Source organism: Pinus tabuliformis, chromosome 1_1 (genome assembly GCF_031772625.1).
Source record: "Pinus tabuliformis cultivar Carrire ecotype Pingquan chromosome 1_1, CPIR1, whole genome shotgun sequence".
In the NCBI taxonomy this organism is placed as follows: Eukaryota; Viridiplantae; Streptophyta; class Pinopsida; order Pinales; family Pinaceae; genus Pinus; species Pinus tabuliformis.
Genome location: NC_142297.1, coordinates 578928490 through 578945196, shown reverse-complemented (window position 1 = coordinate 578945196; position 16707 = coordinate 578928490).

Sequence of the window (16707 nt, the reverse complement as noted above, 5' to 3'; positions counted from 1 at the left end):
TTCAAGTAGTTAATTTTCATAAATTTCCTTTCATTTTAATGAATTAAGAAGAATTTTATTTGGTTTTACTAATGACAGTTTGGCCAGTTCAAGTTTCAGTAGCTCAGCAAGTTTTTGTATCCATCTCTGTGATCGCGCTAGTAGCACCACTCTAGAAGTAAATCTGGCACTTGGAATTGGTTTCTAAAAGCTCGCATGTGTGAACCTCAAAGTCATGATGTGGTTTTTTGTAGGTCAAATTCCACCCAACTCACATGTGTGAATCTCTAGTAAGAGATCAAAGGTAAAACGTAGTAGTTTCGACCAATCAACTTCAGATGCAATTTTGGAGCAAGTGAAAATGATTTTTGGAAAAATAAAACATGGGTTTTCTTCAGCACAAACCCATTAGGCCTTGAGCGAGTGGTTTCCTAAAATCAATTATCATTTTGGAGAGTTTCATGTTGGACACCTAATCCTAAAGGGTTAGTGTGGAAGCCGAAAAGACTAAGCAGTCCAAGAGACCTTGGGATCTGAAACCCAAGAGTCACAACATTGTATTATAAATGTACATCTCCTGTTAATAAAAAAATGTACTCAATGATTTATCTTTCCTATTCTTGCTATCCATGTGTGTTTAACATGGTATCAGAGCGGGGGAATTCTGGCCCTGCTCATATTTGAGCCACTTGTTTTGTGGTCTCTACCTACATGTCAGTTCTGTCTTTCTACTAATCAGAGTTATCAGAATTGCCACCTTATTGAGCTTTGTATTCCTCATTCTGCACCATATTCTTTCCTATGCTCTGTGCACTCTCTATAACCGTTTTCTGCCATATTCTATTTATATTCCCTGCGCTATGCTCCATACAAACCTGACATTTGAACGCTGGTCCGACATTATTCTCCTGCTCTTCTGTTGCGCTGTCTAACCACCTGTTTGAATGCGTTGAGTGCCTGCCATTACCTGTGGTCTGCTACAATTCCATGTGGAGTATGAGGATTGTCCTGAGAATTATGAGGTTGCCCGTTACCTTTTAGAAATGAATCGCTGGAACGTTCTGTTACTCACAGTCAGAAATTTTAATGGCATTCATTTTAATTAAGTGTCACAGTTTTCTCTTTATCTCCCTGTAAATTTTTTTTTGATTGGTGTTACTCACCGTTTGTGCTCTATACAAAGCATGTACACACATCAAAAGAGGACCTTGATATTTTGCAGCAGGCAGTAATCGTTTGTTATATATGTAACACATGTAAGAAGGATCATCCAACAGTCACTCGAAACATAAAAGAATTTTCCATGTTGAAACCAGAAAAGAAGTGCCACTGTTCCTATCTATAGGTAGTCGTAAAGGCAGTATGAGTGGTTGATGGTCTAAACATTCTCGTAAAAAAAAAAATATAGTTATGTTTATTTCCATTTCTGATTGAACCGAGCAGGTGAATCAGCAAGGTGATTGGTTGGTTATATGACTCGTTGGCAATGCATTGGCTATGATTCTCGGTTGACCCGTTGACCCCACTTTGCATGCATCACTGGATCAGATGACAAGCCAGGCTATCCTTTCTCTCTTGTTAGTAGCAAAATGAACTGGGGTTAGATATTCTGATCGATATTGAGTAGTTCTACGAGTTGTATGGGCTAGAAAGGGCATAGAGGCTATACTACTAAGTGAGATAGTGCTCTCTGAATAATCGAAAACTTGGGGGCAGAACCAACCCTTGTTGGCGCCTAGTTTGAGCGATGCGAAATCACCGAGAGAGAATTTCTTTATTGATTGACGGTTATTTCAGGAGGGGTGGTCCAACGGGTGAATGACAACCAATTGCGGGTTTTGATAGGTGCACATCGACTATTGTTCTTCTATCGCATATTCTCTTTCGCTGTTCTCGTGATTTCGATTAGTCTTCTTGGTGGAACTCAGGTACACAACGAGGCACACTGGTTCCAGCACTAATGGTCGTGGCAACTATGTACACAACAGGACTTGCTGCTCTGTTGTAAGCTGTGTTTCAACGGGGGTCAAAGTATTCATATATTCAAGTCTTGTCTCATGGAATAAAAATAGCAGAAAGTTGGAAGCGTGAAAGCATGTTTAATGAGTTCTCCAAAGCGATAAATTCATGGAGCGTGGAGGTTGGATTATCATAGGTATCTCAGATTTCTTCAAAGAGGCTTAGTGCAGTGAAACGTGAGCGGTGTAGCTGCCGAAAATTTGTAAGTTGAAATGAAACTGTAGGAGTTCAAACTCAGCGGAGGACCAGGTATTTTAAATTCGCTCAGGGAATAATTTCATTATCTTCCAAAACTGCTTTGGGAAGCCGACCGATATATATATATATATATATATATATATATATATATATATATATATATATATATATATATATATATATATATATATATATATATATATAACATGTGCATTGAGCTTGGATTCATATTATTGTGTTGGCGTTGTAAGTGTGTTTAGTAAAACAGAAATCCTGTAATACCTCCTGGCATTTGATATGGGTTTTCTCCTATCCCATGATGAACAGCTCTAATTAACAACAGACTTTGGAGTAGAGAAGTCATCACTTTATTCTTGGTGTTGTACACATTTATGTCACTGTTTCTATACACATTTAACCTCACTGTTTCTATACTATATACATGCAGAAGAGGGTGTTTATTATAAGGTAATATTCACAAAATGCAAAATACAGATAGAAGGTTACAGTTTTGAGCATTCAACAAACAAAAAGAGGTTATAGTTATCGCAGTTATAGTCCATTTGGTGTGCAAACTTGCAAATTCTCAGTTAATCAACCGGTTTTGTGTAAATTATCAGTTGGAGAAAATGGCTAGATTTGATGATGTATTAGAGTTACTGAATACACTAATGCACTCCACTATTGGTGGGATGGTAAATGTCAGCAAAGACACTCTTTTTGACATTCAGACCTGCCTGCATGATGCACAAGAAAAGATCGATTTTTTGCAGCTTGAATCACAGCTACAGCAAGAAGAGCTACATCAAAATAGACACCATTCTGAACCTGTTTCTGTTCAGAACATTGAGACAACCACCCATCAGCAGCATATTAATAATGGTACAGTTCATTCAAATAAAGCATAAGTTGTATATGCAGATGCAGAAACTCAGTCTGCACTTCCCAAGCCCATCATCAGACCTTGGGAATAGCTTGTCCACAACAAGCACAGAACTGGTCTTGGTTATGACAAGGACTTTTCCTTTCATATTCCAGACTATGCCAAGCCCATTCAGTTTCAAAGTGCTGGATTTATTCATGAAAGTTCACCTGCTCCTCATGACAGTTCACCTCCAGCTGTTCTAGATTCTGCCCCTCTTCCACAGCAACAACAACAACAACAGATCGTGAAATGCCAACACTGTGACAGAGTTGGCCATTTGAAAGATCACTGTTTTGATCTTCATCCATGTAAGCACTGTCATAAAACCAGTCATTCTTCAAACAGATGCTTCAAAAACAAACATCCTGCAAGAACAAAGATTCATCTTGGATGGATTGCTTCTTGGCAATGGGCATCAATAGCCAAGAAGATATTCCAAACACATGTCAGAACTTGTTCCAGAATATTGAACAGTCTTGCAGTTGAGTTTTCTCCATCTTCTCACCTTGTACCTGACAGGGGGGGAAATGATGGTCATCTACAAGCTTCAAAGTCACATCAAGCGAGCCTGAGCCACAACCTTCCACACCAGTTTCAGAGTTGTAGCCAGAGACAAGATGCCTGAACATGCCTTCAGTTGGCAATCTGGGACACTTCCTCTAGCAGAAGACTCCAGCTTCTTGCCAGTTTTGGAAGAGTTCCAGGAATCGCAGAGTTGTTGGTCATCCTTAAACCATCACAGATTAAGAACACTTCCTCTAGCAGAAGACTCCAGCTTCTTGCCAGTTTTGGAAGAGTTCCAGGAATTACATTAAGCATTCTAGAGTTGTTGGTCATCCTTAAACCATCATAGATTGAGAACACTTCCTCTAGCAGAAAACTTCAGTTTCTTGCCAGTTTTGGAAGAGTTCCGGGAACTGCACTAAGCGTTCCAGTGTTGGTGGTCATCCTTAAACCACTGCCCTTTATACCAACATTTCATAGAGCACATTCAGCCTAGCGCTGCATTGCATTTTTTTCACATTTTGTATTACAACTCTTTTCTTGGACTCATACATAACCCTTCGGATTAAGGGGGGGAATGTTGGACACCTAATCCTAAAGGGTTAGTGTGGAAGCCGAAAAGACTAAGCAGTCCAAGAGACCTTGGGATTTGAAACCCAAGAGTCACAACATTGTATTATAAATGTACATCTCCTGTTAATAAAAAAATGTACTCAATGAATTATCTTTCCTATTCTTGTTGTCCATGTGTGTTTAACAGCGTGGGAAAACAGTTTGCGAATTTGACAGCCAATGCCTAATTACCAAAAATAATGGCACAAACTATTCCTTAAAAATTTTGTGGCAGGGAGATCATTCTGTTAAGATCCAGGGTGAAATTTTATTCGAAAATCTATTGAATATATTTGATTTGAAACTGATCCACAAAGATCTCATGACTAGAATTGTAACAATTAAACTCTGAATTTGTTGTTTCTTCCAAAGCCTTATAAATAGTGTAATTTTTGTGATGAAAGGGAGAGGAAGAGGAATACAGTTCATAATTGTTGTATTGTTTCTTAAAAAAACCTTTGTTTCTACATTTCTAAGTAATACAACTCTCTTCCATGGCATATGCATGATTGTGTTGGTAATTCCATTTTAGTGATGTGAGTTTTTAAGCATCTCTTACGCACCAAGAGGCTCCCCTGTGGATGTGTGAGAGATAACATAGTTATATTTCATTATTTAAATTTTATTTCTTATGCTCTGCCATTAGATTAGAATTTGCTTTACTTAGTTGTTTAATTCATTTATATGTTTAGTTTCATTTCAGTACTCAATTTTTGAATTAGAATCTCATTCATTTCTCTTTGTTTATCACAAGCTAGGTGCTTGATAATAAATCAAAACATCAAAATATTTCATTTGAATTGTCTTTTATGTTTAGTCTCAAATTTATACTTGGATGATTATGATTGGCGCTAGTTTTGAATCCGCACATTGGTATTATTTGAACGCTCTTGCACTTGAAATTTTGTCAACAATTCATTGTTTTTCACTGCTTTCTAGCATAGTTTTCAATTCCAAGCTTTGTAGAATAATTATGATTTCAATTTGATAATTAGATTTTCTTTCTAGTCCCTTAGAATAGATTTATTTCAAATTCATAAATTATCTTTCGAATAGAATTATTTCAAGAATAAATTTCATTTTTAAGTCAATTAGTTTAGACTCTCTTTCATTGTTCAATAAAGTAGTTTTCAATTCCATGTTCAAGTAGAAGGAGATCTCGTTTTCCTATTCAATAAGAATCAGATTTCATTTCCTTTTCCCAGAGAATAGATTTTGAAGCATTTCATTAATGTAGTTGCTTTAAATGTATTTAGTTTCTAGGTCTTGAATTTTATTTTAGCCTCTAAGACAAAACATGTGTGTATGATAGGTTTAATTTTTATTTTGTAATTAGAATAGTCTCTTTAGATTTAAAGTAGAAAATCTACCACATATGGTGCAAGTGTACTTCACAAGTTCACAAACCCCGGGTTTTAAAATTAAATGCAACTAATTTAACTAACAATTAATTTACCCAACATTTTGGCATTGTTTCCAAGGAAGTATACATAAGTATTAGCTTTCAGTTGCATATCATTCTTAGTTGTATCCATTTTTAGTTGCATAAGACTAATTTAATTATAGTACATCCTAGAGGTATATTCATTAAAGATTTTTTTTTTCAAAAAGACTTCAGTCAACTACCACCCCCACTAAGTCATGTGGTGCAATAAGAGCCACACTTCCACATCATGAATTCCTAGTTTTGCAGGTAGAAGAAGAGGTGGAAAAAGAGGTTGAAAAATGGATGGACATGATGACAATGAGAAAGATCCTTTTGGATTTCCCATTTAGGATATTGATATAAATGTTCACATGAAGCACATTCCTCCATCTTTACTTCCCAACTTTCATGGTATGAGAACAAAAGACTTGAAAGCCTTTCTTTTCGGATTTGAAATACTTTGTAGACCTTATGGTTACTTATTGAACACTCAAAAATTAAATTTGTTTCTGACAACATTGAAGGATAGAGCTCTTAAATGGTTCATGAGTTTAGGGACAAATCCTATAAGGACATGAGATGATATGAAAATATTATTGTTAGAAAAATATAAATATTATTTCATATATCATGACCTGAGAGATGAAGTATTTAATATGGCGCAAAGAGAGGATGAAAGCCTTGAAGATTTAGTGGACATGTTTACTTATAATGTTAAAAGAGATAAATTGTGTGATTTAGGGTTTGACACATTAAAAACTCTCTTACTAAAGGCTATACGGGATGCATGGATTGATCTTCTTAACCTGATGAGTAAAGGAGATGTATCTCAATTGTCATTTCAAGAGATTTGTGAACTATGCAAGCACATATCAAAGGAAAAGCAAAGTATGCCAGATCCCCTTAAGATCCAATTATGGCAAGAGTAATTAAGTTGACATCAGGATTGGTAAGTCAAATTGAACTTAAAAATTTGTTAGACATTCTTGATGAACAAATCAATATGTTAAGAATGCAAAACAAGCAAAAAGTTGAGAATGCTTCTTTGTTTATATTTTTCCCTAGATGTAGAAAGAAACATGATTTGCGAGAATGTCCACTTGATATTGAAACTTGTGTTATCTGTGCAGAATTGCATGCTACTAACAATTTCCCATAATTACCAGGGAGAAAATCAAACAATGGGACAACCCTATTATATAGTTCCAAGAAGACCATGAAAGCCTTGTCGACCCAGTATGATGCAATATTCCAATTCATAATTTAAAGGCTATGCACAACAATATCAAAGCAATGGGAACATGTCCTTGCCTTGGAAACCTTGGCCATCTCAATCTCAACCACAAAACCAATCTTGGCAATAAGGTTTGCAAGGTCCACCATATCCTTAATATTTTCCTCACTATCCTCAATATTGATCTCAATGCTATTCCATACCATTCACCTCCACCACAACCTAATTTTAAACCTCAGTTGACCTCAATTCAAACTTTCTCATTACCACCTATGCAAGCACCCCAAATACCCATTCCCACTCAACTACCTGCATAACCATTTTCGATCCCCAACAATAAAATACCTCTATCCACTTACAATTCTGAGGTAAAAAACATTCAAACTCCTCCTCTTGATCTAAATGGCATTCATCTTAGATCAAGAAGAGTATTGCAGAAAAAGGATTTTCCAGCTATCATTGAAGAACAACATCCAAAAGAATAAGATTCAAATGAGGTCCAAGAATCATGGATGCTCATCGATGAAGAGTATCTTATGGAACTTTAGATTGAAGAGTTTCTTGCATGCCTACCACCAGTTTCTATGAACGAGGATCACATCTCTGAATATTTTCATGGCATGATAATAGGAAGACAATATTACATTGAATATTGGTTCAAGACAATCATTGGATCCCAATATCCAATTCTTCAATAATTTTTGACATTATTTCTATCAAGGTAGATGGTCTCTCATATACTGCTATATATCAAAGCATATATTTCAAATCTGCATATGAGTTTATTTGTCATCATGTTATGCACATGGTTCCATTGGAAGTATTCCTATACTTGGACGAAATTTTCTTTTTCAATTAGAGTAGGATAAATAAATTAAAAAGAGGAAAAAAAAAGTAAAGAGAAAAATAAGTCCTATTGTGAAAACTAGTTTACTGATGCAATTGGACATGAGATTTTCTTGAAAACTAGGAAACTGGAAAGAAAAGTTCATAATAAGTTATCTAATTTCATGTTGGTTTCAATATCTTATTATGGTTCTTCAAATCATTTTTGGTTCTATGCTCGAGTTAGTTGATGTGGGATTCCTTAAGTCCCACCTTCCAATACATTGACTTCAACGCCTTATCTGAGACCAAGATCAAATATTATGTTGCGGGCCTTGGATCTTGCATACATTAATGGCAAGCCTCCTGACTAACAACAATGGGAATACAACAATGTCCCTTGATTGTAAAATCTTGTAGGTGAATCTACTTCAACACATTCATTCGTTCTTGTCAAGATGCACTCACGTAATTTGACACTCATTTACATTATCAGTGAGTTTCTTCGCATTAGTTAACGATTGTCATCAGTGATCGGTAATCCAATGATTTCTTTCCATTCTTGACTTGGGCATATTCATTCACATGGTACGAATTGTACCATGGATTTTGGTTTTGATGAAGACCATATAGTTTAATGGAATCAACAACAACTTGTAGCAGTTCATTTTATGGTTTTAGTTTCTTGTAGCAACATGTTCATCTTTTGTTCGAATAAATATTACCATTCAATAGCAACATGATGAGCACTCTTCTTAATTCATTTCATTTTCCAAGAAAATCAATAAAATCAAACTAATTTCAGTGAACATGCATCATATTTCATAATTTCTACTTCAATACTCAACACAAAGTCCAAAGTAGCAGATTAGACTAAGAGAAAATAAACTTTCTGAAAAAGAATACAAATAACTTCAGAAATTGACATTTTCTGCAACAACTATGGAAAGCTGTAGTTTCTATAGTCATTGTTGTAGCAACCTGTTTTTATGGTTGTAGCAGCTTGTTTAGAGGAAAATATAGCAAAAATGTTGCAAGAAAATGGAGCAGAAATAATTTTTTTTGAGACATTGGGTTTTCTCAAAGTATGTGTTGATGGTGCTGGACCCGCCAACATTTCAAGGTGATCTCCTCGGTAAAAAGTCCCAATTAGACCTTAGACTGTTTGGTGTAGGAGTCCCAATAGTTGGTCATAAGGTAATGCCTTGACCACAATGTCACACAGAGGCAAGTAAGATAACTTTGTCAGTAGCAAGGGTGTGACTGATGCAATGAGTGAACGAAGGTGTATGAGAGTTTCTAACACCTTGAAAGGGGAAGGAGGTGAAGGTGAGTTCTAGGTTGAAAGGGATCAATCCCAACTCGGCTAGGAACACACAACACAAAAGGACATGCACAACTTCCAACGGAGCAGTCCACTCGGATGCAGTAATCACACCATACGAGGTAAGATAACACGTACAACACTCACATATCAGTCTGAGATGAGTGCGACGATTGTTACAACAAGTGTTAAAGAGTGACTCCATACAGGTTGGTTGAATTTCGAAAATTATGGAAGAACTTGTTATTGTTTTGAAACCAACATTTCAGACTAACTAGGTGAGTCCATCATCAGGGTTGTCAAGTGCAAGTTTGAGAAGAGAGAGCGTGGATGCATAGAGCAATTAATAGTTGATAGTTGATTGTTTAATGATAAGAATATTAACGTCAGTTTTTTATTTGTTTAATTGCTTAATTTTAATACTTAAATTAAGTCTGTTTAATTTTCTAATTTATTAATCAGAATTAGATGTAAGGGTTTAGTATATTCTTAATGTTATAATATGTGTGTTGTTTAATGATGAGTTTAAAGTTTTTATTTTATTTTATTTATTATTAATTTTTTTTTAAAGGGTATTTTTATGTTTATGTAGATTATTTTTAGGTAAGTGTGCTATAATGAGTGAACTAAAAAGAAAAGAAGGGGAGGGGGAAAAATCTTGCTTCAGATTAGGATAGAATTAATATTTATATAAGAAAGGCTTATTTCTTAACTATTTAAATGATTGATGTTTGATGTTTAGTTTTAAAAACATTATGGGTTATTTGTTAATGTTTAATGTAGGTTATTTTTAATGTTATTTATAGGTTATTTATTAATGTTTAATGTAGGTTTATATATGTAGGTTAATTTTATTTTTAGTGTATTATGTAGGTTTATTTATGTAGTTTATTTTTAGGTAAGAGGAGTGAACTAGGAAAGGATAGGGTCTTGTTTAAGATTAGGATAGTATTAATATTCATATATGAATGTTTTAAAATAAATAATTACATTTTATTTAATTCTCAGTAAGAGTTTCCATGAACTACTTAGTTTAAGACCATTATCTCTGTTCATGTTGTTTGATGATTTCTCTATTTAAATGGCTTCTTTCACCCTTCTTTTTAGATAATGGTCTTCTTTGTGAATTAATTTAGCATGTTTCATGCAAATGTAGTGTGAGGAGGAATATGCATGCTCTTCCAGGGCTGATTTTTCCGACCTGTTCTTTGTAATGTCATTTAGCCTTATGCCTACTAATCTCCCTATTTCACCTATATATACCTTTCCACATGAACATGGGATAGAGTAAACTCCTTTGTGATTTTTCGGGTCAATTGAATCTTTGGCAGAATCAAGCATGTTTTTTTATGGTGTTAGGGGGAGTAAATGCAACCATGATGTTATGCTTGGTTACAACAAGGTTCATGTGAAAGGTCTGTCTGATGTCCAACAGATCAATCGACACGGATGGTGACAACATTAACAACATATACAACACAATAACAACAAGATTCATATAATTGCATGTGAATCCATTCATACACAAGTATGTAAGTTAAAAAACATATATCATAAAGGAAACAAGAGCAGTCCAACGACAATAACAACATATGCATGAAAATGTGTTGACTCTTATTATATAAAGAAGTGTAAATCACAATCATACAATACATCCATGTAAACCTACTAGCCCCAACAGTGGAACGTTACAACCACATTTGCCTGCTCCTTCAAAGAAATGTACTAGCTTTGTGAAGTGGAGAAGCCAAGGCATGTTACAATATTTTCCAAGCATTCTTCAAGATAGTCTTAGTAGAAGCTTGGCTGACCAAAAGCCTATACAATGAGTTATGAACGACTATTTATAGCAAAGTATGGGGTGACCATTGACATTCCTCTTTGTGACCATTCAACTACCCTCATGACTGTTCACCTACACTATGACTTTTACATCCACTATTAAGACTTGACTTACACTTGACATGAATCAACATTATAATGCACATGTACCCATGTGAACAATGGCTTGAACAAGCCAAACTAGACATCATTCGGACTTAGACAACCATAGAATTCCAACTGCTATACATCCTCATACTAATCAACAGTGACATATTGATGCCAAGATTGGTAGTCCTTGATAGTGTCTGTGTGTTCTGTTGTGACATCTGTCTAAAACCTGAACCTTGCCTCCATAGCATTTGTGTACATTGCTTGGGCTCCTTTGTCCAACTTGTCTGAGATCATGCACATCATTGTCTTCAATGTGGCCAAACTAGCAACGTACTTGTGCATGATGTTTGCACTGATAGGCAAGTCTGGGTTGGTGGCGGTGTGCATCAACTCATCAAAGTACGAGTCAAGCTCCTGACGAACCTGCTTCTTTGTCTTCGCCTGGGTGGGAGTCCCGAGTGATGGATCACGTGGGTGTGTACTATAACATCCATGCTCTTCAATAATCATGCATGGGAATCCTGTATGCTAGTATTGAGTTGCGGTAGGTCTTCATAGTTTCGAATCTGACTCTAGATACATGCTTGTAGCTTGACTGCATTGGCCTTCATCATCTTTGTCAAGTGAAGTGGGTCTCCCTTATACTTTATTGTCCATGCTTGCATGTTATCAACAACAACATGTATGTTCTTCAAGATGCGTGCTCTTCTGGCACATTGCTGCTGCCATCCGTGGAGATGGATGACTGCTTGGTGCACAGTACCAAACTTGGAGTACAGTGCTCGCATAACTGTATCTAGGGACAATACTTCATCTAGTATTTCCTTCTTCAGTTTGGCTCGAGCATAAATTGTCACCAAGTCTCCTCCTTTCTTGGCCACTTGTAGTTCCTTCACCATTCGCTCATTCACAGCTATGAGGAAACGAACACTTGAGCTAGTGGATTTGGCATGGACTCTAGTTGCATCGGCCAAAGCAGTTGGATGCTTGTTCACATCAGTCACGATCACTTGTTCTTCAACTTGCGCAGGGGATGTTTGGTCCTCAGGAGTCGATACTCTCTGAGACTGCACAACTCTGTGATGAGGTTCTTCAAAGGATATGTTGTGCATCTCTTCTTCCAGCTGACCACCAAGGATATCAGTTCCCCCTTGGTTATTTGAGACTTGCTCATCATCAGGATGCAATGAAGCGGGTGAGTCGACCTCTTTGTGGTGAGGCATGAGGTCGGTATCCTGTTCCAACTCCTGCTGCTCCATGTCTGCATCCAATTGTTCAAGCGCATGTTCTATCTCATGAGCAAAGTCCTGCCACTGTGATGGTTCACCCTTTTCTCTTGATGCCAACTGTTCAGATGAATCAACTACTTGTACGGGCGCTGCTTCATCTGCTTGCATGTGATGCGCCCCCATGCTGAATCTATTGCTGTTGCGCTTCCTTCTCCTGTTGGCACAACTCTTGTTCTTTCCAGAGTTGCTCCCTCAGCTCATGCAACTCCTTCTCTGCTTCTTCCATTCTCTTCTTATCCCTCTTCCTTCACGCAATGTGCTTGTTGCGCTGCTGCCTCTTCGCATGAATAGCCATAGCTAGTTGTTCTACAAGTGGATCTACTCGAAACTTGCAGTTTTTCTCCTCCTCCATGCAATTGACAATCTTCCTCTTCCCTTTGTCACACACATGTATGCTTGGCTATGCTGCCTCTGCTGCTGCTACTACTGCTGCTACTGTTGGTTCTCTTCGTGACGCTGCTTCATACTGCTTTTCTAACCACTCTACGAAGAAGCCGACCTGTTCATTGGGTTTGGAGGAATTGTATTAGTACCTCCATGAGTCCTCCTTGGCCCAATGACATGCCCCATGGATTCAGTTGAATTGAACTCTCGCGTAGTGATCCTTCACAATGAAATGTGGGTCATACGGGTTGAAGCTTCGGAGTTCGAAAGGATACTTCTTCATCTATTCTAATTTGACATCCACTTGCTTGATACTTTAGATCTCACATAACCCAATCCACAATGGAAGAGCGGGCCAAGGTGCCTTCTTCTTCCACTATAGTCAAGCTGTCAATCCTGCCGAGATGTGGTATGCTAATTCCTGCATGACAAGCATGTCCAAGGCGAACTTTGGCAGAACATGTGGAGACTTCTCTACACTGAACACTCGGATGAACGTGCCAAAAGGCGAGGCATACCAATCTGCAATGCCTTCATCGCTTCCTCTGACATGTATGGTGGATCCTGTTTGAATATCAACCTGTACACTGGGGTGACAAAATGGTCGGACAATTGTATGATCACTCCTCTGAAATTTCATTCAAACAACAGCTTGAAATATGTGTTCACAACAATCTCCGCCAGTGACCATGCCCACTCCAAGCCCGGGAACTCATGTCGGGCACATAATGCATCTAGAATATAAGTGGACATATAAATCTATGCATGCATACCCTGGGGTGACTGTTGAGCCTTCGTGACTTGTTCCTTCAACTGGTGAGCTAATATGTTGGACTAGTTGCGTGGTCTTCCTTCTCTAGCCAGTTGGTCCAATGCGATCACCCAACTTTGAGGAAATTTTTTAGTGCTTGCTTGGCCACTCAGTCAACATGTGAATATGACCAAGTATTGGTACACCTTCCTCAATATATTTCTCTTGCATATCTGGTTGGGTGCCATCCTGAAGTGACCTGGCTCCTTTACCCAATCCTTCAGAATGTCTCTAGAGTGAGCTATGTTGTTGGGCAAGCTTAATGGAGGGGTCATGACAGTCATGGGCTCGGACATCTGATACGTCTCTTCATAATCTCATGCCTAGAAGGTTGCAAGCTTCGTCCCACTGACACTACTCAAGGTCATCATCTCGGGGTTAGTGTGAGAGATGATCCAGTGAATCATGTCCATGCATGGGAACGCAGTGTATCTGCATGCAATCCGGTACAAGATGGATTTTTGAATATTCACGTACACCTGACGTTCTTCGAGGTCTTCCCCAAAAGTGCCTGTGAACGTTTCATTCACCTCTTGCCACTTTAGTTTGATGTCCTTGTCTAGATACAACTTCGTATCATTGTAGATCGGCAAACCAGAGGACATCTGCTCAGTTGCTGCTCCAACTGCAACTCCATCAGTGTCCTGTGATCTTGTTCTCTTGGAAGCCATAGAGATAGATGAAAACCTGAAAGATCTGGAAACAAGAAACATGCATGGCAAGAAATATATCAGTGAAAACAAAGCAAATCCGAGGAAGGACATAACACATACTTGGGGAACTAATGAGCAAGATTGCACAAATTTTACTGGGAGGCTGAGTGAATAGATACCAAAATTGTGCAAAAGGCAGTCTGGGTTTTTTGGGAGGTAGGATTGGCTACTAGATCAATGAAATGTGCAATCCAAACAGGCAGCTGGCTACTGGGATTACGCAATGCACAATTCCAGCTGGGAAGGACCACTGGCCCAAGGAAAGATTTATGCAATTTCTTGGGCCAAGCAACCACTGTCCTCTAGAAATGTGCAAAACAGTCCTGGAGGCTAGTGTTGGGAAAGAATGCACATTTCTGGGGAGGAAGGTGAGCCTCCCTTCCACATATTGTGCAATGCAGCCTTGGTGAAGGCAGAGCTCGGGCCAAGGATGGCCAGACTCGTCGATGGGCAACTGAAAGCAACTAAGACAGTAAAAATGCATGGCGACACTAAGTGATAGCAGAAGTGATTGACAATGCATGCAAAACATGAATGAAATATTCAGCAAACTGATCAACATGCATGTGGGTTAGGCAGTTCATTGGTTGGGCGAACGTCCATGCAAAACAGTTTCATGCATGCGACAACAGTGAGATAGCAACGAAAACTGAAATAGAGCTAGGACAAGCTAGAATACATGTAAACGATAGCAGGCATAAGCACACTCTTTATTGTGACATGCAAGCAAACGAAATAAACAAAGATAACTTGCATCACGAATGAGTGCTTGCAATCTAAGACTCCTCCAATGCATGAGCAATGGGATCGTGTAGTTTGAGTGGAGGAAGTGTGATCTGTGAGTGAGATGGATCTTCAATGCATATCGATGAGTGATGAGGAGCCTTGGGTGATTGAACAGTTTCATGATCAAAAGTGAGACTAACCCCAAGAGAGCGAGGACTTGACATAACCATCAGCTCGGGCTGAAGTGCCTCGACAATCTTGGGTGTCTCAACTTCATCATCAGGTAGATCATCATACATCGATGGCCTCAAAATATCCACTACGATAGATTCATGATCGTGATAAAAAATGGAAGAAAATGGATCACGACCGCCATGATCAGAAAAATAAATGAATTCTTCGGCATCGTCATGATCAGATGAATTGAGTAGAGGAGTAGATGAAAAGTGAACAAACTCATCCTTTGTGTTTTTGGAAAAGACAGATGAAGGATCAAGTGGATTTTAAAGGAGTAACTTATCCTCCCCATTGTCGAATGATAGACTAACATCCGGTGAGTCCTGCGAGTGATCAACAATGGGTGCACCCATGGATGAAGACACACATGCAAAATCATGGATGGCAGGTTCACCAAAGAGGTTAGGAAAGAACAGAGGGGGCTTAGACAGAAGGGAGTCATCCTTCACCGAGTGTTGATGTTCAAGCTCCCACTCATACTCTTCATGAATGATAGCGCATGTTGGTTGTGCAACACCGACTCCGTCAGTGGGTTGTTCCTCGTTCACAACAAGTGAAGAGTCTGAAATGGATGAACACAAGATAACATCATCTGGAGGAACACCTGAGTGCGAAGACGGAGGTCGAAGAAAAGAATGCATATGAGAACTCGAAGGACTCACAACCAAATCTGCATGAAAATTGAGTGGAGTGATGTTGGGAGAGTGTGAAGGATGAACAGGTGTGTGAGCATGATCCTCAACATCACTGGGCAGTGGTGGAGCTGTTGAATGAGAGGGAGGCGGACAGTCAGTTGAGATAGTGCCCACTCCCACATGAGATTGCGCAATTCCATCAATGAAGAATGCTGAGAGAGGCTTGATATCAAGCTTCTTCTTGGGACGGGCAGATTTCCTAAGGAAATACTCAAACCGTTCCCAAAGATAAGCAAATTTCATCTAGCTCCTCGGAGCTTGAAACTACAAGTCACAGAAACACTGCCAAAAATCAATAACGAATTCATGCGGAGCCCTCCGTTGCTGTAACAGTTTCCGGTCAAGATGGTCTAGATCAAAATGATAGAACGTGTCTTCAATAAGATCACATAAGTGCTCAAATGAGTGCATGGTGTCAGTCGGTAGGCTAAGAAACCAACGAAATGGAGATTCGTGAAGTGTGTATGCAAGTAGCAAACCATCCTGCTCATTAGAAAACTCATCTTCCTCATGAATCATGGAAAGAAACTTATGTAAGTGCTCAGGCCAGGCCACTTCGCCTTCACCATCATACATGTGAGTGGATAAGAGATTAAAAAGCTTCCTCGAGATGGAGACATATTCACGATTCAAAAAACACCTTGGGGAAGAAGAGTGCAAGACTCCATGAAATATATGCAAAGGTTCAAAACTGGATGAGAGGGCACTACTTGTCATCGGACCCTCCTAGCACCAGAAATGTTGACAGTGCTGGACCTGCCAAAATGTCAAGGGGATCTCCCCGGTAAGAAGTCCCAATTAGACCTCAGATTGTTTGGTGTAGGAGTCTCAGCAGTGGGTTGTAAGGTAACGCCTTGACTGCGATGTCGCA